We start from the raw sequence: 27,647 nt of genomic DNA, 5'->3' as shown, positions 1-27,647 counted from the left end.
CATCCCAACTGGGGCATTTTTGACAGTGAAAAAGGGTCTATTAATAATAAACTCAGTTATAACCAAGAAAGTGGAACTGTGTTCCTTAGCTGGGTTGGATGGTGGCCTTATTTACGAGAACTCACAACCTCTGTTTGGAAAAACTAACAATGGTACATTTAGCTCAAACTTCACTGGCACCTTGTGCAGGAGATTTTAACTAATCCACAAATGAAGACATAAATGGCAAATAGAGGGAAAAATGGTGGGGGAGAAAATTACAGTGGGTGGAGAGAGAAAGATAGGAGGGAGGGAGGAAGGGAGAGAGAGAGGAACTAACTAAGATGATTGTTCACCTATTAAGCAGGGACTGAACTTAGGTTTATTCTGCAAGTTTCACATCCTTCCTTTGGCTACAAATACTTCTTAACTGATAGCTTTTCTCTGACAAACGTTACTTTTACATAACAACTATGCGAATTATCCTAATATTATATTCTGTTTCCTTCTCATCCCCAACAAAGATCTCTCCTACCTTACTTAACAGGATTCTAGTTCTTCGTAATATATGATCCTAAGATACCACTTGAGGTATATGTCCAAAGGGTTGCACATCAGGATATAGTAGATGCTCTTGCACATCCATGCTTACTGCTATTTTTCCCATCAGCTAAGCTACGGAAACAGTCCAGGATACCCCACAACTGATAGATGGATTAAGAGAATGTGGCATATATACACAGTGGAGTTTTACTCAGCCATCAAAGAGAAGGAAATTATGTTGCTTGTAGGGAAATGGGCAGAACTGGAGATCATCATATTAAGCAAACTAAGCCAGGTTCAGAAGGACAAAAGTCATAATTTTTCTCTCACATGTGGATGTTAGAACTCAAAGATGATGGTACACAGAACATATAGTCATACAAGAATTATGTGTGTATGTGTGTGTATGTAAGTGTGTATATAAAACACATTTGTAATTGTTTCAGGGGAATGGAGAAGAGGAGAAATAAAATATTAGAGGATGAGTATCATGGAAATATTTAGCATGTCTGAATGGTGATGGCAATAGGTAACTCCCTGAAAGTGACTGAACTAATAACAAGGGATAGAAAGGGAGGGGTGAATAAGAATACATGAGAAGCGAGGTTCAATTTGACTAATATGCATGTGTGAAATACCATGGTGCAAACACTTTGAAGAGTTACCATACAATTAAGAAAATGCATGACAAGAACGTAAAGCAGGTCCTATCTGGTGTGTAGGTAGTAATGTGCGAGGGAAAGTGAACAGAGTGGCCAAAGGCAGTTAATATGGTCAAAATACATTACGTACCTGTGTGAAGGTAGAACAATGAAGATTGCTGAGATTGGTCTGAGAAGGAAGGAGTGGGATGAAGAAGAGTGAATATATACATTTGGACAATTCCAAATAAAACCATTTTGTACAACTCTGTGGTGCTAATAGAATGTATGGGAAAAGATTCTGGTACTTTGGCATAGTAGCTCAACCTTCTTCAAAATATAGCTACTTCACAATGGAATTCTATGCTTCCATCAGAAAGATGACAGTGCCCCATTTTTAAGGAAATGGGAAGACTTGGGGAAAAATAATATTAAGTGAGCCAAACCCAAAGAAACATAGATCTCGGGCTGGGAATATGGCCTAGTGGCAAGAGTGCTTGCCTCCTACACATGAAGCTCTCAGTTGGATTCCACAGTACCACATATATGGAAAACGGCCAGAAGGGGCGCTGTGGCTCAGGTGGCAGAGTGCTAGCCTTGAGCTGGAAGAAGCCAGGTACAGGGCTCAGGCCCTGAGTCCAAGGCCCAGGACTGGCCAAAAAACAAAACAAAACAAAACAAAAAAAGAAACATAGATCCCAAGGTTTCCCTCATTGGTAATAATTAATAAATTTCTAGAATAGCCTTAGCAGAGGATCACAATAACTCAATAGTTATGTACATATGATCATATAAGATGATGCTAAGTGAAATGAACTTCAAGATATGGAAACAAGAGTCTTTTTATTGTTTTGTTATTTTAATGTGCTATGTGAAACTATTTCTTTTTCTTTCCTATTGTTTATCCCTGGTTGTTACTGAATTTGATTTCAATACAATACAATACCCTGGGTATTGCATAAATGTTTATCTGAATTAGGGAAGGGAAGGGGAACATCAAAACGGTAAGACAAAGGATAAAGGGTGAACCAATGCAGTAGAGATACTCACAATATGTTGGAAAGTAACTGTACTCAAGGTGGGCTTAGGGGGAGGAGAGGGGAGGAGAAAAATGAGGGAGTGGGTAACAAGTTTGACAAGAAATCGACTCACTACCTTACGTATGTAACTGTAACATATGTAACTGCACATCACCTTGAAAATAAAACTAAATTAAAAATATAGCTACTGAAGTTATATATTTAGGGTGCACAGGGAAGAGAGATGGCACTTACTTAACTTCTGCAAACATTCCTGATTGCATTGGTATTGTTATTATTAAATGTGCCAGAGACCAGATATTGGTGTTTGAAACATAATCTAAGAATTTAAAAATCCAAATGTGACCTCATCAATGCAAGTTTGATTTTTCGCTCTAGTTCTTTTGAAATCCACCATTGCACCCATTTTGTCCTTTCTCATTATGATTGTTTTTCTTATCATCTTCCTCATCGTGTTTTCTTCATGCCTTTTCACAGTGGAATCCATGCATATTCTGAAATATTTGGATATTGGAGGATATCGGGTGATTGGTTTGCATTTTTCTGCAGGAAATATTTCTACTTTTTAAACTTAAAATATGCTTGTATTTCCATTCCTAGTGGTTTGGTTTCACATGGGGCAGCTTTATTGGATTTCCTGCAGAAGTAAGAAGCATACATATATTTGCAACTTCCATTAAGAGCTAAATTGACATTATATTTTAGTAATCCTTTACGTTTTTGTATGAGTAGTCTCTGGGCTTTAGAAAAGACATAATAGACTTCATTGAATTTCGTCTGGTGATAGCCTAATATGGAATGAATAAAAGGAAAACAAAGCTTAAATGACAAATGAGGAGACTAAGTTCTAGTCTGGGCTTCAGCACTAACATATTGTGACATTGTTTCATCCTGCAAAGTTTTATCCTTGTTTGGGAAAATGAAAGAATGTTATGACATTAGGGCTTTTCAAATTATGTTCCAAAGAGTCCTGGGAGTTTTATTGAGGTGTCTATCAAGAGAGATCCCAGGAGAAGAACTAAAATCTTACTCACTAGGACCAGCTTGTTTCTGTTATATAAATGGGGACTCTGTATTAAGTTGCCTTGGTGTCTTTGTGTATGTGCGTGAGAAGGGGCTGTGGATAATATAAACTTTACTGCTAATGAAAAATTTAAATAATGAAATTTTCTGTACTAGACAGTTTCTGAGGTCTTGTAGTTAAGTCACTTTATTTAATTTTATCCATATTCTGGTTGAATTCCCTGAGTCTTTATGAATTGACACAGAGGTGCCATTTGATGTACCCTGAGAGACAAAGTTAACCAATGTGAAGCTCGAGGATGATAAAACTGTATTTTTTTCCCATTCTAGGCAAATCAACGGATACAGGCAAAGTAGCACTATGCTTAGCACAGGAATGGAACCTCCCATTCTCATCTAATTTAATTCAAAATTCCAAATTCTTCTGGGAGGATAATCTCATTGACTTAATGTAGTTGACGTTCCTGGCAGTCAAGCAACCATGATCAACGAGACTTCGTGGACATCACTGTGGTGGGCTGGCTCAGCCATTCTTTGGGAAAAGGGTAAGCAAATAGCTCAGTGAGGGTCCTTTGAAGGGCAAAAACCTCCTCCTCACTATGTGAAAATCATAGGACTTCGAAGACCCCCTCTTCACCATATGAGACTTCATAGGTAGTCAGATACAGAGTCTGAAAGCATAACTAGAAGATTAATCTGAGAGTTTGCTCTAATTCTCCAAAGTTGGTGACACACATTCTGAGAATGACTGTATTTTCAGGTCTCATTTCCAATCACGTACTAACCCCTTGAACTTTCTGTCTAGGGAAGGAGAGAGGATTGGACAAAGACAGAAGTTGGGCAGTGATGTAGTCATAATGGAGTTTTAACAGTAGCCCCGGGGGCTGAAATTGTCTTTCAGAGCTTTTCTGAGCAGTACCCTGGCACTGGAAATTTATAACTCAGTATAGATCAGTCACCATGTGCAAGCTGCCCCAGGAAAAGGTATTTCCTGCATCATGAGGGCAGCTGGCAGCAGTTTTAGCAGCTGGAAGATATTATTAGAAGATCTGGACAGTACAACAAAATGTTCTACTCTATGTGATAGCCATGCACACCCTATTCAGGTCCTACCCCATCTTTGTGTAATAAGAAGACAAAATCCACAAGTTTGGACAATACTGTGCTTACATGGAACACCAGTTGCTTGATACAAGAATTTAAAATATCAGATAATCTGAAAGTATACAAAAGCACTCTGCATCTTTGCCTCCTCATGGAATAGGAGGATGTTTTGCCACCATCCTTGCTAAGAAATTAAGGAACATAAAGAATGGAGTATGAGGACTGAGAAGTCTGTACCAAGGTCTTTCACTTGGTAAATTCCCTTATAGTATTGGGACACACAGTTCACAACCAAGGTGTAAGTCATTCTTTAGCTTCAAATAGTTGCCGATAATTCTTGGCCTTTCATCACCTGGTGACATGTCACACCAGCCTTTGCTTTTTTCTTCCTATGGACTTCCTCTCTGTATGTCTTTGTGTTATCTCCCTTTCTATTTTTTAAAAGGTCATTGGTCATTACATTTAATGACTTAATTTTAAGCTGATTAGCTCCTTAATGGTCTTTATGATAGAGTCATCTCTTCATTATCTCCTCAAAGGGTTGCTATTCAACCAGTCATACAAGGTAATGTGCTGGTGACCCCTGCTGATGTTTCTTTGAAATTTCTCTACAGTTCGTATGTATCTCTCATTTACCTTCACTGTGTGTGCTCCCGTCTAGACCTTATCAGCCTTGTGTTCATTGTCATAATTGTATTCCACATATGTCTTCTGCATCTCACTGTATCTATGTCATGTACTCCTTTGAGCACCGTTCTTTTTCACACAAGTTCAAATTTCTCTAAGACGCAGGACCTCCGCTATCCTATCAGAACCTCTCCTTTCATCTCATTTCACATTACTTCGTTTTTCCAGTACATTCCATGCTGTACTCACTCAAGGAAACTACTTTTAATATCTATCTTGAGGTATAATTGATGTACAAAGAGCTAAGCAAACATAATAGATACAAATGGGTTCATTTTTTTTTTTTTTTTTTTGCCAGTCCTGGGCCTTGGACTCAGGGCCTGAGCACTGTCCCTGGCTTCTTTTTGCTCTGCCACTTGAGCCGCAGCGCCACTTCTGGCCATTTTCTGTATATGTGGTGCTGGGGAATCGAATCATGTATACGAGGCAAGGGCTCTTGCCACTAGGCCATATCCCCAGCCCCCAAATGGGTGCATTTGGATCAATGCAAACCTACAGACAGTGGCAATACACTCATGGCAACAGACATGAACTATAGCCCTCAAAATTTCCTTGCATTTCTGTTTACTTTTGTCTTGGTTTGTCTTTTCCATTTTGTTCAAAAACATGCCAGTTGCTCCTGTTTGCTCACTTTTTAAATCATGGTCTTCTAGCAGGAGATTTTGTTGACCTTTGCACATATGTTTACACGTATTTATCAATAGATTGTCCCATGAGGCTATTCTAAGAGGATGTTAAAACTAAAGAAGATCGGATGACATATTTTTATCTGTGTGCCCTACTAACTGAAGCAGTCAGAATTTTCTGAGTGGTTTTCTTATCAATATTGTAAACAAAAAAGTCACATTTCATTTTTGGCACCATTTTTAAATTAATTTACTTTTTAATCTTCAGTGATAATCAAAACACAGATTTAAGATACTTCTTAGAACACATTATTATTTTTCTGCCAAATAATATGTACATAATTCCCCTTCATTATTATTTTCCTTAGAAATGACAGGATTTTAATGTCAACACCTATCAAAAGAATGGAGTGGTTTGATTTGGAAGCTAGAAAGATTTGTGATTTTCCTGTTCAAACAGAGTAATAAAAAGTCAGTCACTAATTTATGCCCAAAATGTTTTCCAAAGAGAACTATATTATACACACCCATTAAACGAACCATTAATAACTATACATTCAGAAGTTACAAAGCATTAGCCAGTAGAGTATTATAATGATGCATGTCATTAAGATGACAGGTCAGGGCCAAAAACACAATCACTTATGTCAAGGTGACAAGACAAGGCATTTTTCTCATGATGGAAAGTCTTCTCTAATCAATATCATATAAAAAGGTATTTTTTAGAGAAAACCATCTTGAAAAGCAGAGTCTAGTAAACTGAATGGAAATAAAACATCCAAATCTCATTACCTCAAGATAAAAATGTGATGTGTCATTATATAAATACCTTTCCTAAATTTAAAAAACACTGTATTTTTAATCAAGGATGAAGAATCACACTTTTGATCCTAGCCACACAGGAGGCTGAGATCTAAGGATTGTAGTTCAAAGCTTCCCTGGACAGAAAGTCCATGAGACTCTTCTCTCCAGTTAACCAGAAAAAAGCCTAGAGGAGTTAAGTGGCTCACATGATAAAGTCAGCCTTGAGCAAAAAAGTCAAGTGAAAGCCAGAGGCCCTCTATTCAAGCCCTGGGCCTAACATTCATGCATGTAAACATATCAGTTAATCTGTTTGTATCATTTCTCATCCATTTGTAGTTCAGTCATGTGCTCCTATTTAGATATCTTTTATTTACTTAATTTATTTTTATATGCTATATTGTGAGCTTCCTAAATATGTAACTGCGTGCTTCTCCTTAACTCTCATTTCCAGCAAGCACCTATATAAAATATTCTCAGAATGGAGAATATTTCATTAAAGTACTTACCTGAGGCAAGACTATCAATCTACTTCATATGAGTTGTTCTATAAAATGATTTCCAATCAAAGAATTGTTCACTTTTCTGGTGACATACATATAACAAATTCTCATTTTTACCAAAATCACATTCTAGTAAGGCTAAGGACTTGCAAAGGACAATAAAAATAACTTCAATATTTTTATTTTCTCTTATCTTTCAGAACGTGTCCAAAGGCTAAAAAGAAACATATCTTGCCAAAAAAAAACCCAGAAAATATTAAAAAAGGATATATTCTGGCAGAGCATTTTCACAGTAATTCTTTTAAGAGATAAAGGTGAAGGTTTTCTTCTGTCTCCCTGAAGACTGAGGTTAAATGAACCATTTACAAGATTGCAAAAATTCCTTTTAATTACCCCCATGGCTTCTATGAGCCAGCTGAGCATTGCTGTAAAACACCCTGGCAACTGAAAAATCACAGCAATCACATTTCCTGTATTTGATTTCACATATCTAAAATCACTTGATTATAAATCTGGGGGGAGGGGAAGGTGTCACTTAGATTTAATAAGTAAGATGGTAAGCTTTATAGCTACAAGACACATATGAAAGCAGAAATGCCAAGCAAGGGAGGTCTTAACAGGAATTTTGTAAAGGGGAGGCCATGACAGAGTTCAGAATATATTGTGTTGCTAGTGTGTGTCAATCTGGACATAAAAGAACCAAGAAAGTTACATTGAATTGGCTGTATTTTGATGATTGATCCATGTCTATACAAAACATTACAGAGATATTATCTTGTGCCAAACTCAACACTCTGTTTCTTCAAAATTGGAGAGGGATTCTAAATATGGAAAACATTAATGAAGAGATCAGAGGATTGCATTTTGAATATTGAATTTAAAGCAGGTTTTTCCCCCCCCAAGAATATGAAGGATAAACCATAAGTTCACTTTCTAAATTTTAGATACCATAATTTGGATAACACTCCATCGATTCAAGTGTTGGGAATGCAGACTCTGATGATATTGACAGGTGAGTCCTGTAAGGGGTGGGGCTTTGTATCAGGTCCTTAGCTTCTTTTTTTTTTTTTTTTTTTTGGCCAGTCCTGGGCCTTGAACTCAGGGCCTGAGCACTGTCCCTGGCTTCTTCCCGCTCAAGGCTAGCACTCTGCCATTTGAGCCACAGCGCTGCTTCTGGCCGTTTTCTGCATATGTGGTGCTGGGGAATCGAACCTAGGGCCTCGTGTATCCGAGGCAGGCACTCTTGCCACTAGGCTATATCCCCAGCCCCTGGTCCTTAGCTTCTTGAGGCACTGCCCTTAGAAGAAAGTATTCATAAGGAATATTTTCTTGGGTATCTGGGAGTGGTTCTCATGGCACCAAGTTGTTATAAAAGTCTTTGCCTGACCTTCTGACACAGCTTTCTCTGATATGATTGTTAGCCATGCCTAATTCCCACAGAGGCCATGACTAATATCAGCACACAGTTAGGATTTCAGTTGAGGCTGACCAGATCAGGATTCAGAGCCTCCAGTGATGGGAGCTAAGTAAATTTCTTTTCCTTGTAAGTAGCTGCCTCAGTTGTTTTATTGTAGAAGCACAAAATTGTCTAATGAATTGAAATTCTCTACTTTTGCTATTGTAAGGAAAGGAAAGGCATCGCCTTGGGTAACTGTTGATGCTGTGGTCACAGACTAGTGTTAAACACTTGTCACTTTAACATCAATGTGAAGAGTGGCAGATCATCAACCAAAGCAGGAGGAGAAGACATCGAAAAGTGTCCTAATGCATCAACCCACATCTAATAAGAAAAGGACAAATCTACCTACAGGAGCAGCAATCTCAAGGGTGTATGAATCACCTAAACAATCCCCAGTTTCTGGATGATTGTAAATGACAACGGAGAGTCATCAAGAAGTCCTATCTTTGTTGTTTTAGCCTTTCTACCTCTAAGCATTAACCCAATAAACAAACAAACAGCTAAATAGAAGAAGAAGGAAGAGGGAATATGGCTAGTGGCAAGAGTGCTTGCCTCATATACATGAAGCCCTGGGTTCGATTCCTCAGCACCACATATATAGAAAACGGCCAGAAGTGGCACTGTGGCACAAGTGACAGAGTGTGCTAGCCTTGAGCAAAAAGAAGCCAGGGACAGTGCTCAGGCCCTGAGTTCAAAGCCCAGGACAGGCAAAAAAAAAAAAAAAAAAGGAGGAGGACGGAGGAGGAAGGAGGAGGAAGAAGGAAAGGGAGAGAAGAAGGGATGGAGGAAGGAAGACATTCAGAAAATGTTGAGTTCTAAACTTGTGATTCAAACACATTACAAAGACAAATGACATTTGATGAGCATTTCTTTTTGGAGACACCTGAACAAGTGGTGTTGATCTGTGTCCCATCATAATGAGATAGAAATGGAAAGTTTTCATTGCAAAATTTGTGTTTAATGTCTCTGTTTTGGATATTGGGGAGCTAGAGAGATTTTATCCAAAATAAATGAGTAATGTAAAAGAAACCATTATACCTTGGCAGGCCCTAAGTATTTTATATTCCCCTAGAAGCCAACACATTTCTGTAACACACACATACACACACACACACACACACATGCACACACACTTCCCACATAACTAAGCTACTCACATATCATTCTGAACTATTTTAATCCCTCCTCTCTTCCTCTTCTGGCGTCAAGGCCATAAACGAACACTTAAGTATGTGATTCTTCAGAATTTGGATTATGTGGTCAATGGAAACCACTGTTTTAAATTCTCTGAAAACATGGGTCATGGATACTATATTTAAATACATTTTGGAGTCATCAGGTGGCTAGATTTTTCCACGAATGTTTTTACCTTACGTTGAGTAATACACACACACACACACACACACACACACACACACACACACACACACACCCTCATTCCTTCCAATTCTGTAAGCAAACACAACCCAACCCACGTCACTCTGAGGCACACAAGGTCCCTAGTGATGTCAGAAGGACATGATGTCTCCTTGTTTGAGAGGATTTTCCACACGGGTTGAAAAATAAAAAGTTACAGGAAGGGAAGCACAGCATGAAGTGATCACTCAGTCTCTCAAGGTAGACAGTGCCAGTTGTAAAGTGATTTGTCCATTATCCTTTGAGTTTAGCGAGGGCTGGAATGAGACCAGGTGGCCTGGCTGAACCCTAGGAAGGGTTTGAAAACAAGAGCCAGTATGTGACCATGGCTGATACTGAGCTTGTGTTTCTGTTGGGTGCTGAGCTGTCATTTTCTCTGCATGTCAAAGCATCAGTGTAATATACTTTGTGCCTAACAGAGGAAGCACTTTATGAAGACTAAGATGTTTTCCCTGCCCCTGCTGGAGCTCAGCTAAGCAATGACTACAACCCCATGCATACCTTGTGCAGGCCAAAGGGGAAAGAAGTTTAGGAGCTAAACTCCAGGTCATTCTCTTTTGTCACCCCAGGAAAAAGTGAGCACCTTGGCTTGCAGTTCAGGAGGTCTTAAGAGTCTGTTTGTGATTCAATTGGTGACTCACTGTCACCTTAGCCCCCATTAGTTTTACCTTTGCAGTGATCAAATTCAAAACCCTTGACAGAAGGATCTGCCTGGGCCCTCACTTCTTCCTCTCAGCTAATGGCAAGACAACTTAATTTATGTGTTGGTAAATACATACCCCTGAAATCATCATCATTATCAATGCCTTTAAGTTATCTACCACCTCCGAAGGAAGGCTGGGTTTTTGAGTCAAAAGATAATTCAAATTTGTTCTCAAAGTAACCTTCATATAACTTTCTGGAGTGTTGGATCCACTTACCATCTAAGAGTGGGTAAGGATTCTTCTTCTATGTTTTTGCCAAGACTTGTGTGTTTTGGTCTTTTCACTGTGGCCTTCTCATAAGGAACAAAGTCACTGGTGATACTGGACACTTTTTCAGATACCCGTTGCTATAGGACATCTTTTAATTTGCTGAATTATTCCCTTTCCCATTCTTAAAAATCAGACTTAGTTTCTTTTGAGGTGCAGGAATTCATTATGTATTTTAGATATTAACTCTTTTTGAGATACAACTCTGCAAGTATTTTTTTTATTTTACAGGTTGATTTTTCTTTTCCTTTTGTTCTCTTTTTGGCCAGAAAGTTTTTAGTTCATTGTCATTCTTTGTGTCAGATTTTACTTCGTTACCTGAGCTTTTGGTGTTATATTTTAAAAAATCATTGTGCAGATCAATGTCTAGGTGATTTTTTTTAAGCTTTCATATAGAAATTTTTAATCCATCTTGAGTTGATTTTTTTATGGTTAAGATAAAGGAACTAAGGGACCAATTTCATTCTTTGTTGTTGGTGGTCATGGGGCTTGAACTCAGGGCCTGGGCACTGTCCCTGTGTGCTTTTGCTTAAGACTAGTACTCTACCACTTTGAGTCATAGTGCCATTTCTGGTTTTCTGGTAATTAATTGGAATTTGTTACTTGGGCTGGCTTCCAACTGTGATCCTCAGATCTCAGCCTCCTGAGTAGCTAGGATTTCAAGTATGAGCCACCAGCACCCATCTCAATTTCATTCTTTGGCAAGTAAATGACAGTTGTACCGTTACTTTACCACAAATTGTCCTGTAAGTATTGTTGTTGTATTGGTTCACCTTTTTCCCTTTGTCTCACCATTTTGCTCTACTTGTCAAAGAGGCTCACCTAGCTTAAGGATAGAGGGGAAAAGAAGAGCATTTTAAGAGTAGGCCAAAGTGGTAATACCAAGCATGGAGGGACATGACTTGGAAATTGGCTTCAAGTTTTTGAGTTACAAGGGTTACCTTTTAGGGTTCTAAGACAAGCTGGCACAGTGTGTCTATGTTTACAAAGACTACTCTCTGACATTCACTGCAACATGGTTCACAATAGATGTGACACCATATCAAGTATCCATCAGTAGATCAGTATCTCTTTCAGAAAATGTGGTACATACAAAATGCACAGCTGAGTACTGAAGAACAAACTCCACATGATCTCACTTAGGCATAATCCAGAAAGGTTGAACATATAGCATATGAACATATAAACACATGAACACATAAGATGATGCTAAGTGAAATGAATTCCAAGTTATGGAAATAAAGTAGTTTATCATTGTTGTTATTTTCAGCATACCATGTGAAATTATGACATTTTCTTTTGTTTTTCTCCCCCAGGACTTTACCCCTGATGTCACTGTAACTGATTTTGTTACCTTGGGTATTGTACATATGTTTATTGAAACTAGGGAAGGAAAGAGGAACATCAAAATGGAGAGACAAAGGATAAAAGGTGAACCAATGAAAAAGCAATACTTATAAAACTACATGCTGTAAACCAACTGTACAACTGGGGGAAGAGAGAGTTGGGGAAGGGGGGAGGTGGGGGAAAATGAGGGAGGAGGTAACAAGTTTGATAAGAAACTCACTGGTTATATATGAAACTGTAACCCCCTTGTACATCACTTTAACAATAAATAAATAAATTAATAAAAAAGTGGAGAGTCAAATGGAAATTACCAGGCTGGGTGGGATGAATTAAGGAGAATTTGGTCAAAGAATATGTTTCCACCTACATAGAAGGGATACATTTAAGAGATTTACTGTAATAATGACTGTTAAGAAGAATTTATGTTACCGTTGAATCTTCTGGCCAGTGTTCTTACCATAAAAATAATGACTGTATGAAGTCATGAATATATTAATTAGCTCAATATGGCCATCCCACTGTATGTGTATATATATTTATTTATTAACAACATATATACATTTAAGAACATCACATTGTACACGATATACATACCCAATATATGTTGGTCCACAAAAAATAAAATAAAGACTATTTTAGTGGCTATCTGGAAGGAAAGGTAGGGGAAGATTAAACAGAAGATGAACAGGAATAGTGGACAGGCCTTTTGCAAGGAGATAATAAGAGGATAGAGGGAATATTGTTGATGTATGTAACCATAAGGCCTAGAAGACTGAGGAACTGGAGAGAGGGGAGAGCAAATGAGACAGAAGGAGGGAAAAAGGAAGGAAGGAAGAGAGAGATGAGGAGAGAGAAAAAAAGGGGAGAGACAGAGAGAAAAGGAAGAATATTCCTGTTATAAGTTTTTTTTTTTGTCTTCAGAGATTCAGTATGGAGTTTCAAGAAAGAAGATGTGAAAATTTTTGTATAAGGGAAGATTGTTGGGACAATAATCTAAATTCTGTTTTAAAAAGTTACATTTATTTAGTTATTTAGTGCCAGTCCTAAGTCTTGAACCCTGGGTGCTGTCCCTGAGTTTTGTTTTATTCTCCCCCCCCCCCCCCCCCGCTGAGCTGTTTTGCTCAAAGGTAGCATTCTACCATTTTAACCACAGCTCCATCTTCCAGCTTTTTGGTAGTTAATTGGAGGTAAGAGTCTCTTGGACTTTCTTGCCCCGGCTGGCTTTGAACTGTAACCTGGTACTCAGCTGAAAAGTTAATTTTCGATACAAAATACAACTTCTGTGGTGAGATATTGATGCTAGGTAAGCAATGGCTGTAAAAGCATAATGCTTGGGTACAATTCTGCAAGATAAAATCTGGTAGTCCTCATAGAGAAGGTATTTTAAAGGACTGGAACAGTATGAGTTTGAACACTGAATATATATAAAGAGATACCATGCCAGGCTTGAATCTTAGGCATTCCGTGTTTAGGAATGGGAAGAATTAGGAAAATCATCAAAGGAAGATGAGAAGTGGCTGAAAGGAAGGAAGTAACCTTAATGAATGAAGTGGGAACTTAGACAATGAAAAAGCAAAGAGAGGTGAGCACGATCAGTGCTGCTAGTAAGTATTCAGGACATTTAACATGAGAATTAACAGTGTGGTAATTGTTGATCACTTTGATAAGAGTAGTTTTGGAAAATGTGGTACATATACACAATGGAATTTTATGCCTCTATCAGAGAGAATGACAATGCCCCATTCGTAAGGAAATGGAAGGACTTGGAAAAAATTGTACTAAGTGAAGTGAGCCAGACCCAAAGAAACATGGACTCTATGGTCGTCCTCATAGGGAATAATTAGCACAGGTTTAGGCAAGTCATAGCAGAAGATCACAAGAGCCTAATAGCTATGCCCCTATGAATGCATAAGATAATGCTAAATGAAATGAACTCCATGTTATGGAAACAAGTATATATCACTGTTGTAATTACTTTCAACATGCCATGTGAAATGGTAACTTCTATTGTTGATGATCCTCTTGTATCCCATTCTTGTGGTTGTACCTGCACTATCACTGTATCTTATCTGAATACATTGAAACTGTATATATTGGTATTAGAACTAGGAAAGTGAAAGGGAATACCAAAATTGAGAGACACAGGATAAAAAGACAAACGACTACAAAAGCAATACTTGCAAAACTGTTTGGTGTAAACCAACTGAACAACTCATGGGGGGAGAGGAAATAGGGGAGGAGAGAGGGAGGAATGAGGGAGGAGGTAACAAACAGTACAAGAAATGTATCCAATGCTTAACGTATGAAAATGTAACCTCTCTGTACATCACTTTGACAGTAAATAAGAAAAAAAAAGAGTAGTTTTGGTAAAAGTTTGACTATAGTGGATTAGAGACAGTATGAAAGGAGAAAAATTAGTAATTCTTTCAAGTTTTCTATTAAGGGATAGAGACAAACAAGACATTGATGGAAGAAAAAATAAAGTCAAACATTTTTGTTTGTGAATACTAACAAAACACATAAAATAGTAAGCACCACTGTGACATACATATATATTTGCATGTATAATTTATTTTGGTTTATGAATATGCCTATTATGTAAACTTTGTTAATGAAAGAAATAATAATGCATTTAGCATGCTCCAAGGAAAGATCTTCTAAAGAGATGATGGAAAAACTACCTGAAAAATATCTTTGACTAGATGTGAAGAGAAGATCTACTGGTTAGCTGGAAATGTTTTTGTGATTTCATGATTCCATCTTGACTATTAACCTGGAAGACAACAAGTACATTAAAACTTAGAATGTAGCCCATTCTATATCTTCCATATATATGACATATATTTAGGGAGATAGGCAAATGTAAAATTTGGAGTTCTCATGACCCATTCCATATTCTCACTGAAATGACAAGTAAGCAGGCCAGTGGAGTGTGAGGATGGAAGAAGTGACTTCCAAAGTTTCAAGAGAGGAGAAAAATCAGATATGGAGATCTTTAGTTTATATAATTGATTCCAAACACGTCATTGTTGGTAGGCACAGTTTACTGAAGAGATGCTGTCTACGTATTGGGAGAGGTTTTCATGTATATCAGGAACCATCCGTTCTTTTGGGTTAGAAACTTCTCCGGCCACTGCCCATGTAATATGATTTTCAGAATTCTTATAATGCTGGTCACTTTTTAACAACTTTAGGTTGTCAATATTTCTTTAAAAAGAAATGATAAGCCAGGCGCTGGTGGCTCATGCCACCAGGAGGCTGAGATCTGAGGATGATGGATTGAAGCCAGATGGGGCAGGAAAGTACGTGAGCCTCATTTCCAATTAACCACCGGTGGTGCTGTGGCTCATTGTGGTAGAGTGCTAGCCTTGAGAAAAAAAGCCCAGGGATGGTGCCCAGGCCTGACTTCAAGCTTCACAAATGACAAACCAAAGAACGAGAGAGAAAGAGAGAGAGAGAGAGAGAGACAGAGAGAGAGAGAGAGAGAGAGAGAGAGAGAGAGAGAGAGAGAGAGAGAGAGAGAGAAATGGTAATAAGTCAAAAAAGTGACAGAACCCTATAATCCTAGCTATTCAGAAGGCTGAGATCTGAGGATTGTGGTTTGAAATCAGACTGGTTGGAAAAGTCTGTGAGACTCTTATCTACAATTCACTAGCAAAACACACTGGAATGGGAAGTGGGACTCAGGTGCTGTCAGCTCAGGTTCTGTCAGCTATGACAGAAAAAGCCAAGCAAGACTGTTGAGTTCAAGGCCTTGACAAACAAATCTTAAACTCAATACTCTGAATGTGTTCTGAAGGCATACATGATTAGAACCTCATGAGTATAAAGAAGGGACATTAGCTTTAGAAAGGTCCCTTTGACTGAGGTTTCTCATTCTATAAATCCATATTCAATCCTACCAACCTGTTCCAACTTTGCCATTGATTTGTTTAAGATTAAATTCAGGATGCCACACTGTTTGAAAAGTCTTCTGTGCTGGTTTCAGATTAGCATTCAAATCTATAAAGGTCACTTTGAATAACTTTCCAGGCCTAAAGAATACGAGGTGGTATTTATTGAATAAGTGCCCAATGCTGTATGAACTCTTTCATTGCATTTTTGGTTGACTTTTCTATCCCATATGTGAGATTCAAATGCTGATTGAATAGATGAAGAAAGTGAAATAGCTATAGATGAGCTTACTTATCAAGTAAGTAACTCAAGTACTATCATGATAACTTGCCATGTTCTTAAATTGTTTGCGTAATGAGGTACAAAACTCAGAAATGCACATGCCACTATCTAAGCTGTCTTCTTGGCTCTAGAGAAACAATTGTTTAAAAATCTAATGGAAGAGGGAGGGGGAGGGGCGAATGAGGGAGGAGGTAACAAACAGTACAAGAAATGTATCCAATGCCTAAAGTATGAAACTGTAACCGCTCTGTATATCAGTTTGACAATAAAAAGAAAAAAATTACTTTGATCATAAAAAATAAATTAGAAACTATTAAATAAAGTATATGACACAACACAGTTGTTTAGAACTGATTTTATTTATTTATTTATTTATTTTGGCCAGTCCTGGGCCTTGAACTCAGGGCCTGAGCACTGTCCCTGGCTTCTTTTTGCTCAAGGCTAGCACTCTGCCACTTGAGCCACAGCGCCACTTCTGGCCGTTTTCTGTATATGTGGTCCTCGGGAATCGAACCCAGGGCCTCATGTATACAAGGCAAGCACTCTTGCCACTAGGCCATATCCCCAGCCCCTAGAATTGATATCTGACACTTTATTCCAACTGTCTAGACCAAGGTAAAATATAACACCCACCAAATGCCATATAATCAAGCATAACCTTTAAGGAAATAGGTAAGATCCAGTCAAAAAAAGATGTATTGCCTTAAAATTAATAATCCCATTCTACACAAGTATCGTTATGAAATCTTCCCTGTTTCAACATTTTAGAAATAGGAGAAACTCAAAAGACCTAATGTCAACCAGTCCTCTTTTTCTAGCATTTTGTTTCCTTGTCCTCAACTTACAAAGTCCGCTGTTATTGCCCATAGATGGCGACTGCCATTCTGTTCTAGAGAATGGAAGTTTCTCAGGCTCACCAATCACAAATGTCGATAACAAAAGGTGTATAATGGGACAGAGAATAGATCTGTGGAAGGGGAAAGGAGTAAAGGAGAATAAATTAAGCATCTATGAAATGAAAAAAAAAAGATTATGCATTCATATTATGGGGTTATTATTACACAAACGGGTGCATATATCATAGGAGGAGGGTATGAGCAGAGGGACAGGCACTGTTAATTCATCTTTTTCTATAAAAGCATTAAATACTATGAAGTTTCTTTTTTGTTTGAAGTATCCCTTGAATGTTTCTTACTGAAAAGATTACTTAGATTTTCTTCCCTTTTGTACAGAGTTTATGCCTTCCATTGTCATAACTAGGAATAATAAAGTCTATGGTGATCTATCCTAAAGAACTGATGAAGTAAGATGTTAAAAAAAAAATCTAGGGCTGGGGATATGGCCTAGTGGCAAGAGAGCTTGCCTCATGTACATGAGGCCCTGAGTTCAATTCCCCAGCACCACATATACAGAAAATGGCCAGAAGTGGCGCTGTGGCTCAAGTGGCAGAGTGCTAGCCTTGAGCAAAAAGAAGCCAGGGACAGTGCTCAGGCCCTGAGTTCAAGGCCCAGGACTGGCCAAAAAAAAAAAAAATTCTAGTGGAAGAGTTTGAAATGTATTTCCCTAGATGCTGAGGGCTTCTGAAAGCCTAGTCCCTTGTATTCCTCAAACTCCCTAAAACTATTGCATGTTACATCTATGCCTAGTATATCAATGGTCCCACTCTACTACTCATTTCATGTTGCATTTCCTGGTTTGAAGTTTTATTTTTTTCTTAACACGATGAAGCACTTAAACCAAATGGATAAGCATTAGAAAGAATTGGGCCACCCGCTGAAAATTTAAAAGCCAACATACGTGAATTGTTTTCATATAATAAGCCTTAAACTCGGAACTTCGCAATTGCCAGACAGCGTTTTGCCACTTAAACCATGCCTCCAGCCCCCTTTTACGTTGATTTTTTTTTTTGAAGCAAAATCTTTCTTTTGCTCAGGTTGGCATGAGCAGTGATGTTCCTACTTGTGTTTCCCAATGGGTCTGGGGATGAAAAATATAGGCTAATGTGTGCAACTATTGTGCTTCACCAACAGCTGGGGTATCAGGCACTTAATACCATGCCTGATCCTTGGCTCACATGGACACTGATGAATTTCTTTTTCCTGCTGCTGGCCTTGAACCATGATCCCCTGATCTCTGCTTCCTAAGTAGCTAGGATTACAGGCTTACGCCGCCCTACCCAGCAGTCATCTTTTCTTCCTTATATTTGAGTGATGTTCTTTTCTTCTACATGTAATTACAATGCAAAATTTCCTCCTGCCTTTGTTCTTATCATACATGTGAAATTTGAATATAACTTTTAAATAGCATGTTCCAGGATAATCCCTCTCTCTGAACACGATTCCACACTGAAGAACTTCCAATTTTAAGTGTCGCATGGAATTCCCAACTGTCCAGTAATTTCACTTGTCAGATTGTTGGAACCAAGTCACTTGTACTTGTTCCCCTCTGACCTTCAACTGGCAGCCGCAGCCTCTTCTTTGCGTGGAACCACACTTCTCATGCTCGGCAAATCTGAACTGTCTGCTCACCCTGTGCGCACATCTGTGGCTGCGGAAAGCATCTGGCAAGCAACATATGGGGTTTAATTTCCTGATATTTACATAGATTGAAACTGTTTTGCTCCAGACTTCAGACACTCTTCAAGCAACAGACCCTAAGGCAAAAGTGTTCTGACAATTTCATGCCCACCTCCTATTATAGTCTCCTGCTGAATTTCACTCACCAACAAGAATGACAACAAAAATGTAGGTCTGCTAGTGCTGTATTGTGTCGAAAGAGTTCTTTACCTATTCGCTTTGCTGGGTTAGTGTTTTATATAGGTTCTCTTTTCCAGAGGGAAACACAAGAACTAAATGAAATATCTTTAACAAACATCAGATTAAAAATAAGTTATTTTAATAAAATACTAAAATTAAAATACTTGATAAATTAAATTTTTGTCCCTGGTAACACCTTTAAAATATCTATTAACTTTATTTTCCTCATCATTTTATTTTCTTTAAGTAGTTATACAAACGAGCTGCCATTCAACAAAGCAGTTTATGAATACAATGCATTTTGATCAGTGTCACTCATTTCATCGTTCTGCCCCAATTCCCTGTTCTAACCCCTTCCCTCAATTTTCTTAATTATTTTAGGCTATCATTGAGTTTCCTGACTGCATCCTGTCCTCCTTCCTCTCAGTTATAGCATCTGACATTGCTCCAGCACATTTGTTATAATAAAACGAAGCAATGTTGATACAGTACTAGTAACTAATGTCTATACTTCATTCATATTTCCCTGATTTGTATTTTTCCTGTCAAGTAGTTGTGTAAAGGGGTTACAATTTCATGTCAGGTTATGAGTATACTGCTTGTTGACAATGTCCACCCTTCCTTCATTCTCCCCTGTTTTCCTCCTTCCATCTCTATCCACAAGCTATACAGTTCATTCTTTCCATAGTGCAGATTGAATACAGTGACTGCATTTGCTCAACCTTCCTCCTACCTGAAATACAAACCTCATATCTCCCTTACCAGGTATTTGTTTTGATAAACAGTACTTCAGTTGTTCAGAGGGGTTATGCCTTTGGATTCCTCCCCTAAGTACACCCTCCTTTAGTCAGTTTGTTTGTGTGTAAATGCATTGAACACTCTATGTCATAATGTCTGGTTGTATTTTAGATCTAGTTTCCACATATGAGAGAAAAAAATATACATAAAGGTCTACATCTTCATTAACCATGTCAATAGACTCGATTTTTATGGGCATGTCTTATTTTTCTACTAGAAGAGACAACTTTTGTCAATTTAAGCTTGTATATTAAGTCATCACTATAAAAAGTTGTCACTAATGAAGTAACAAAGTAAGATTTCTCTCATCAAAATGTTTTATATATATGAACAATAGTTCCAAGTAAACTTTTGCCAACATATTACCACAAATTCTTAATTTAAAAAGAAATACACATATTTAAATGTCTACTAGTAAAAACTAAAGATGCCAGTTATATGCTGACACAATGAACACTCTTTCAATTGATTCTCATGTCTCTTTAACATATCCCTATCATCATAGGATGCTTGATTTTTTAAAAAACTTCTTTCCTTTAGGCTTCTTTTATTTATCCTATCTGAGCCATGGCTTCAGTTCCCAGAGCTTTCTATTCACTGGCCATGCACAAAAGTGTTCTTCATGCTACCAAATTCTTTGAAATACAACACTGTAAGTCAGAGGTTAGGAGTTTGAATTCTGTAGTTACTGTATAACTATCCCTCTTGACTAGTTGTATGTCCTCCTGACATATTTTGTGAAACCTTAGTAAGGTTAGTCCCTTATGGGACATGCTGTGTCTTGAAAATGAAATGTGTCAGTTCCTGTGAAAGTTATTTGAGTTCCTTAATGTCTTTTACACTAATTGTAATATCTGGTTATCCTGCACTTCCTATAGTCTTGGCACTATGACATACACAACATATCTCTTCAGCTTGTTTAGTCTTCATAACCTGAGTCTTCAGGACTGACATTCACAACTTATAGAAAAAGTTACATCACTCTTCCAAAGCCAAGCAAGTAGTAATTGGAAATAATAGGCATTCAAATGCAAAATAAAATCCAAAGCTTTTATAAGCCAAAAGAATACAAATATTTCTTTTCCATTCAACAATTCAAGATCTTAGACAAAGTGAGTGAATATATTTCCACACAGACAAACTAAATGTATGAACTTAGAGTGAGGCATACATGTTATGTGTTCCATCACTGACTTTGACAGCAGTTTGTGTTTGGACAAGTGGGATAGTGCTGTTAAACCCTCTGAGATAAGAAATTCAAAACTAGGGGTAATATGATATACCTTGCAGATTTATTTTGTGATCCAAATGAAACAAAGCATTGGACTATCTAACCAAACATATTGTCTGGAATAAAGTAAGTTCACAATAAAAGCCACTTATTTGCTTAATCATATAAATATTCTATTTTTCAAAAACCATAGAATGTTGGCAAAGGTAAAAAAACCAGAATCACCAATTCCATATGTTCCATCCCAATATCATATTATATGCAGTGGATTTTGATCATACTTTCTTTCTTTTCATTAGCCATAACTTACAATGTTTAAAAGAAATGTAATCATGTTTTCATTATCTTTTAAACAATTATCAAAATTAAAGCTAAGCAAGCAATTCAATATAAAATATTGCTGAAAACAATAATATACTTAGGAACACATTTAGCAAAAGGAATCCGAAGTCTGAAACCTAAAAACCACAAACATTGACAAGAATAAATGTGGCAAATAAACGTAATGACATTCCATGTTGTTGGGTGCTGGTGGCTCATGCCTGTGTTACTAGCTACTCAGGAGGCTGGGATCAACAGAATTGTAATTTAAAATCAGCCTAGGTAGTAAAGTCCACAAGACATCATCTTCCAAATCACTTTCAAAAAGCCAAGCTGGAGGAGTGTCTCAAGTGGTATATTATCACTGATGAACATCACACTCTGGAATATCAGAAAACTGTTGCTAAGATGATGCATGTCCATCATCAATGCACAGAGGAGTCTACAATAGAAGGAAATGCAGTTGAATGTCAGGCTTGACTATAGAACAAAACTTTTCTCAAAATAGTATGTAGCAAGTCTTCCAAATTAATACACAGATGTAACATAGAGTTCTTATCAGAATCCCAGGTAACATTTTTTTCAGAAGCTGAAGGAAAAGATGTTACTTCTAGAAATGGAAGAGACTTAGAGTAACTATGAGAAAGAGGCTAACTACAGAAGAGCAAATATGTGATTCCATTTGAGTAAAATGTCTAGAATTTGCCCATCTATGGAGATAGTATGTGAATTGGATATTGTTTATGGGAGAAATAACCAGTAAATTTGAATGTGCACAGGATTGGCTTTTAGGATAATGAGAATGCTCTGCAATTAATTATTGAACAACTGGGGACTTAGAGAAGTCATTAGTTTTTACAGTTTCCCTGGCCGAATGAATCACATACTGATAAGGTTAAAAATTATGTGAATACACAGTATATATCATTAACTGTACATGTCAGATATCTATCTCTATTCTTTATGGATGCAACATGTTCTATAGCAATCATTTTGCTTTTTTATTAAGATAAAGTATGGAAGACCAGACTTGCTCAAGATTGTTGAAGTAGAGTGAAGGCAGAGATGCTAATCATGATAGCTGAAGAATCACCTCTTATATTTCTCCCTTTCTGCTTCTGTTGTACACATCCTCCCACTGAGTGATTTGTGACAGGAGATTTTACTTATGGAAATGCCAAAGTTATTCTGAAACTTGTTGCAAATAATGATAGACTTCCCCCACAACAAGTAGAAGCCATTATAAAATCCATGTGTTGTTCGGGTAAGGAGAATATTCTCCCATCTTTGTTCTTGTGAATCCAGGATCAATTAGAATAGGAAGAGGGGATCCTAAGTCATGAGCTTTAAAAATAATTGACCAAAAAGGATTATACTCATACCCTGACTTATGGAATTCTGACCCCTCTGTATGGCTAGTTAATAATAACACTAAAGGGGCTGGGGATATGGCCTAGTGGCAAGAGCGCTTGCCTCATATACATGAAGCCCTCGGTTTGATTCCCCAGCACCACATATACGGAAAATGGCCAGAAGTGGCGCTGCGGCTCAAGTGGCAGAGTGCTAGCCTTTAGCAAAAAGAAGCCAGGGACAGTGCTCAGGCCCTGAGTCCAAGGCCCAGGACTGGCAAAAAATAAAAAATAATAAAAAATAATAATAACACTAAAAATGCAAAAATAGAAAAATATAAAGAGAGGGGTTTATATCATGTAATCCTGGATCCATATTTGCTAGTAGCATGACATCCCACTACATACATTACTTCTTTGTGCCCCTGTCCTTCAGCTTTAACTTTAGAATTCCATCTGTAAATTAGGGTTTCCAGTTCACTCAGGTCAGAAAGTTTTCCCCTCCCTTCTTCTACCCTTCCCTTCTCTTCTTTCTTCTTCCCTCTCCTCTCCCTCCCACTTCGTTCCCTCCTTTTTCCTCCTCTCTCTTCTTCCTTCCTCTCCATTTTTCTCTCCTTTCATCTTCCCTTCCCTCTTCTCTCTGCCTTCCTCTCCTTTTCCTCAGCTTCACTTCCTTTCTTTTAGGCTTCCCTCCCTCCTTCCCCCTCTTGTCCTTTTCTTTTCTTCTTTAGTCTCCAAGTGGTCAACCTAAACCAGATTGAGGACCTGGGGCAAAAGCACACTGTGAGTAGGAAATGTGTGCATGCTGGGAGTTGGCTTGCTCTCCTAGATTCTCCAGAGAAATTAGAGCGGCTAAGATGTTTAAATATCCAGCCAGAGCCAATGATTTAATTTGATTTTATAGTTCCAAGGATTGCCTTGTTGTGGTTTCCCTATATCACATTCAGAGTAAGCCTCTCCCAGGGTGAAGAGGGAGCCAGTCCATGTAAACGTGCCTTGGCACAGCAGTGAGTTGCACCATTTTTCTGCAGTCTCGGAGGTGGTCATGTGCACGGAAGCCCCATACGTAAGTATCAAAACAGGACATAGTCCCAGTGCGCAAAACCTCAAACCTTTATCCTGGCTGGAATCGAAACTGTTTGCGTCCTGACTCCACGCTTTCCTGTGAAGCTTCCCTCGAAGCTCCTGCCTGAGCTTCCACTTAACCAAGTTTGACATGGAAGTAACAGCCCACCCTTCTCCCTATTGACGTAAGGGTGTAGAAATGGATGGCCAGTACTGGGCTGAGCTTCAATTGGTTTTATGAGTGCTCTACCAGGAAACACAAACAGGGAAATAGCTTGCAATTTGTCTTGAACCAACTCTGTTGTACCCCTATTCATCACTCTAGGTAAAAATAATTGAATAAGGAGCTGGAATATTTTTCTTCTCTTTGAGGAAAATCCTGTCAAAAATTTTGAGCTATTCTGTTTATTTTACACTGAGATCTAGATTCCTTGACAAAGCTCAACAAAATCAACACCAAGAAATGGGTACATTCAAGAGAGGAGGTAGAACCACAGGGAGAGGGGTAGAAGAATAATTAGGCAAAGTGGGGGTGGTGGGAGAGAATTAAGCATATGAATAATTGTATATACCACAAAATTAAGAAAAATAGGGAAGGGGTGGGTTGAAGGGGATCAGAAATTTGAAGTGGGTGACTGATCACAATGCATTGCATTCACAAATTGCTTTGTTACAGAGTACCACCTTTGTCCAAATGCTTAAATATAGTTTTAAAAAATTAAAAGGGGGCTGGGAACATGGCTTAGTGGTAGAGTACTTGCCTTGCATGCATGAAACCTGGGTTCAATTCCTCAACATCACATTCGCAGGAAAAAAAGCTGGAAGTGGGGTTGTGGCTGGAGAGTGCTAGTCTTGAGGGGAGAAAAAAAAAAGAAGCCAGGGAGAGTGCTCAGGCACTGAGTCCCAAGCCCCAGGACTGGAAAAAATATTAAAGAAAGAATAGAAGGAGATTTATAGATCATTTAGTCCTACCACCTCACTGCACAGGAAAAGCAGAGGGGAACTGACCTGGGGAAAAATCACACAGCAAATGAGTTGTAGAGCCCAGACTTGATATTTGTAGGTTTTTTCCCTTCCTTCCTTCCCTGCTTCCTTCCTTCCCTGCTTCCTTCCTTCCTTCCTTTCTTCCTTCCTTCCTTCCTTCCTTCCTTCCTTCCTTCCTTCCTTCCTTCCTTCCTTCCTTCCTTCCTTCCCTGCTTCCTTCCTTCCTTCCTTCCTTCCTTCTTCCTTCCTTCCTTCCTTCCTTCCTTCCTCCTTCCTTCCTTCCTTCCTTCCTTCCTTCCTTCCTTCCTTCCTTCCTTCCTTCCTTCCTTCCTTCCTTCCTTCCTTCCTTCCCTCCCTCCCTTCCTCTCTGTTCTCTCTGTCTCTGTCTCTCTGTCTCTGTCTCTGTCTCTGTCTCTCTGTCTCTCTCTCTGTCTCTCTGTCTCTCTCCCTCTCTCTCTTCAAATTGTTTCTAGGAAATTATTAGGGACACATTTAAAGGCAGACATGAATGCAGGAATTAGAAAGACAAGAAATGTCTGGCAAAGAATTTCCTTCATTTGCCCAGAAGAAATAGAAGAGTGAAGGTGCAGGAATGGCAGTCTTCTAGGACTTTCTGGGCCTCACTGAGATCTCAAGCAATGGAGCCTAGCCATCAGTGCCAGGCCGTAGCTATTAGAATGCATATGAAGGAGGGCAGAATTTGAGTTCACATTATCTTTGTGAACCATTTCCTGGCATGTAACATGTGGTCGATACCCGGATTTGTTGATCCCACATTTCCAAGTCTGAGAACCTCCCCAGCTAGAGGAACTTCCAGAGGCCTTTGGAGTGTGCCCAAGTTGGAAGAATTTCTGAGAACTATCCACAGTCATTCACGTTTGTAAGTATCCTTGAGCACCGAGGAAAGTAAGCACAGGAAAAACCTTCCAAGACAACTTCCTTCCAACATGATACGCTCTGGTTCACACACTAAGCTGCTAATGTAAACTTTCCTAAACGCTGGTAGAAAATTGCATGAACCAGAAAAATACTGATTTCAGGGACTGTAAAATAAGTAGATGCTGAATCAGCAGAAATGAAGAGTGAAGATCTTTCATCTGCCATCTCTTTCAGCCCCCATTTCTGCCCTGAATGTTGTCTCTTGATCATCAATGCACAGACATGAAAGGCCATGTGGTCCTGCAGACATTCTTGCTGTATTTTAACTGTACTTAACTCTGAAAAATTTAGGCCAATCATTATTTGAGTTTGGAATCAATTCATAGTCCTCAAAACTCTTAAGGGATTAGTAGCAATATCAGAATATGGATTTCACAAAAGTACAATCCATTGCTGAAAATTTAACTTAGAGTAAACTCAGATAATGCTGCCTTGAGCACAGCTCATGAATGGTAGTTTTATAATGAAGGGGGGAAGCAGTAAATGTTTAGTGGACATTGTCAAAGCAGTGCACTCTAAACTAGGTGTTTGAAGCTTGTCTTGGGTCTCATGGTTCATCATTATAACATTTTTACAACATGAGAAACATTGCTTTCTAAATTTTTTAAGTAGTTGTACACATGAGCTGCCATTTAACAAAGGAGTTTGTATATCACCTTGACAATAAAATTAAAGTTAAAAAAAGTGAGGGGAGGGGAGAATAAAGAAAAGAAAAGCAAAATAAATAAATAACTAAATAAATAAATGACCCCTCATGTATAAAGGTTAGCGATGAGTACTTGCCTGGATTTAATCTTTAGTACTTCATAAATAAATGAATGAAATTTTAAATTAAAAAAAAGTGCATCTTGATTAGTGTCACACCTTCAACATTTTCATCCCCCTTTGACTCATCCCTTTCCCTTGTTTTTCTTAATTTTGTGGTACACAATGAATCCTTGACTTCATTCTCCCTCCTTCCCCTCTTCATCACCCTAGACCAGGCACCCACCACACCGCTAAGAATGGTCCCTTTTCTCTTTACCATTAAGTAGCATGTGTGGTAACTTGTAGGCATGTCCAATTGTTTTCCCATGCTGTATGGATGGAAGAGTATAAAACGGGAAACCAAATGGTGGTCAAAGGTGTGTGTGTGTGTGTGTGTGTGTGTGTGTGTGTGTGTGTGTGTGAGAGAGAGAGAGAGAGTCCTTGTGTAAATTTCTTCATTCCTTTAATAAATCTTCAACAACTTTTGATTATCTAGAGTATTTATTCTATCTGGTCTTTGTTGATTTCTCCACCTTCATGCCTTCCTTTTTTCTAGCCTCACTTTTCCTTGGTCCCTCTTTCCAAGCTGCTGTACTTGCTCTTGTCTTGCTTCAGCTCATCCTCACCTCCCAGACAATCTTTATCTGTTTTGTTTTGTTTTTGCCAGTCATAGAGCTTGGACTCAGGGCCTGAACACTGTCCCTGGCTTCTTTTTGTGCAAGGCTAGCACTCTACCATTTGAGCCACAGTGCCACTTCTGGCTTTTTCCATATATGTGGTGCTGAGGAGTTGAACCTGGGGCTTCATGTATATGAGTCAAGTACTTTACCACTAGGCCATATTCCCAGCCCCAATCTTTATCTTAACATAGCTTGTTATTTTTTTCTCATTTCTCGGTGCCTGCTCTAATGACATTTCTTCTCCTAATTAATTGACAAGAACATATAACTATTTGCGACTGACAGAAGCTTTATAATTTAGTTATGCATCTAGGATAAGCACTTGTTCTATTGCATAGGATAGAGCAAATCCAGATAAAAAATTTTCAGTCCTATAAATGGAGAAACTCCTGGGAAAATCAAAACGCATGGAGTACCCTGATTCCTTAAGCTTGATAGTGATGATATGTAAGGAATTTTTT

The sequence above is a fragment of the Perognathus longimembris genome, chromosome 1 (genome assembly GCF_023159225.1).
Source record: "Perognathus longimembris pacificus isolate PPM17 chromosome 1, ASM2315922v1, whole genome shotgun sequence".
Lineage (NCBI taxonomy): Eukaryota > Metazoa > Chordata > Mammalia > Rodentia > Heteromyidae > Perognathus > Perognathus longimembris.
Note: the sequence above shows the minus strand (reverse complement) of the source record.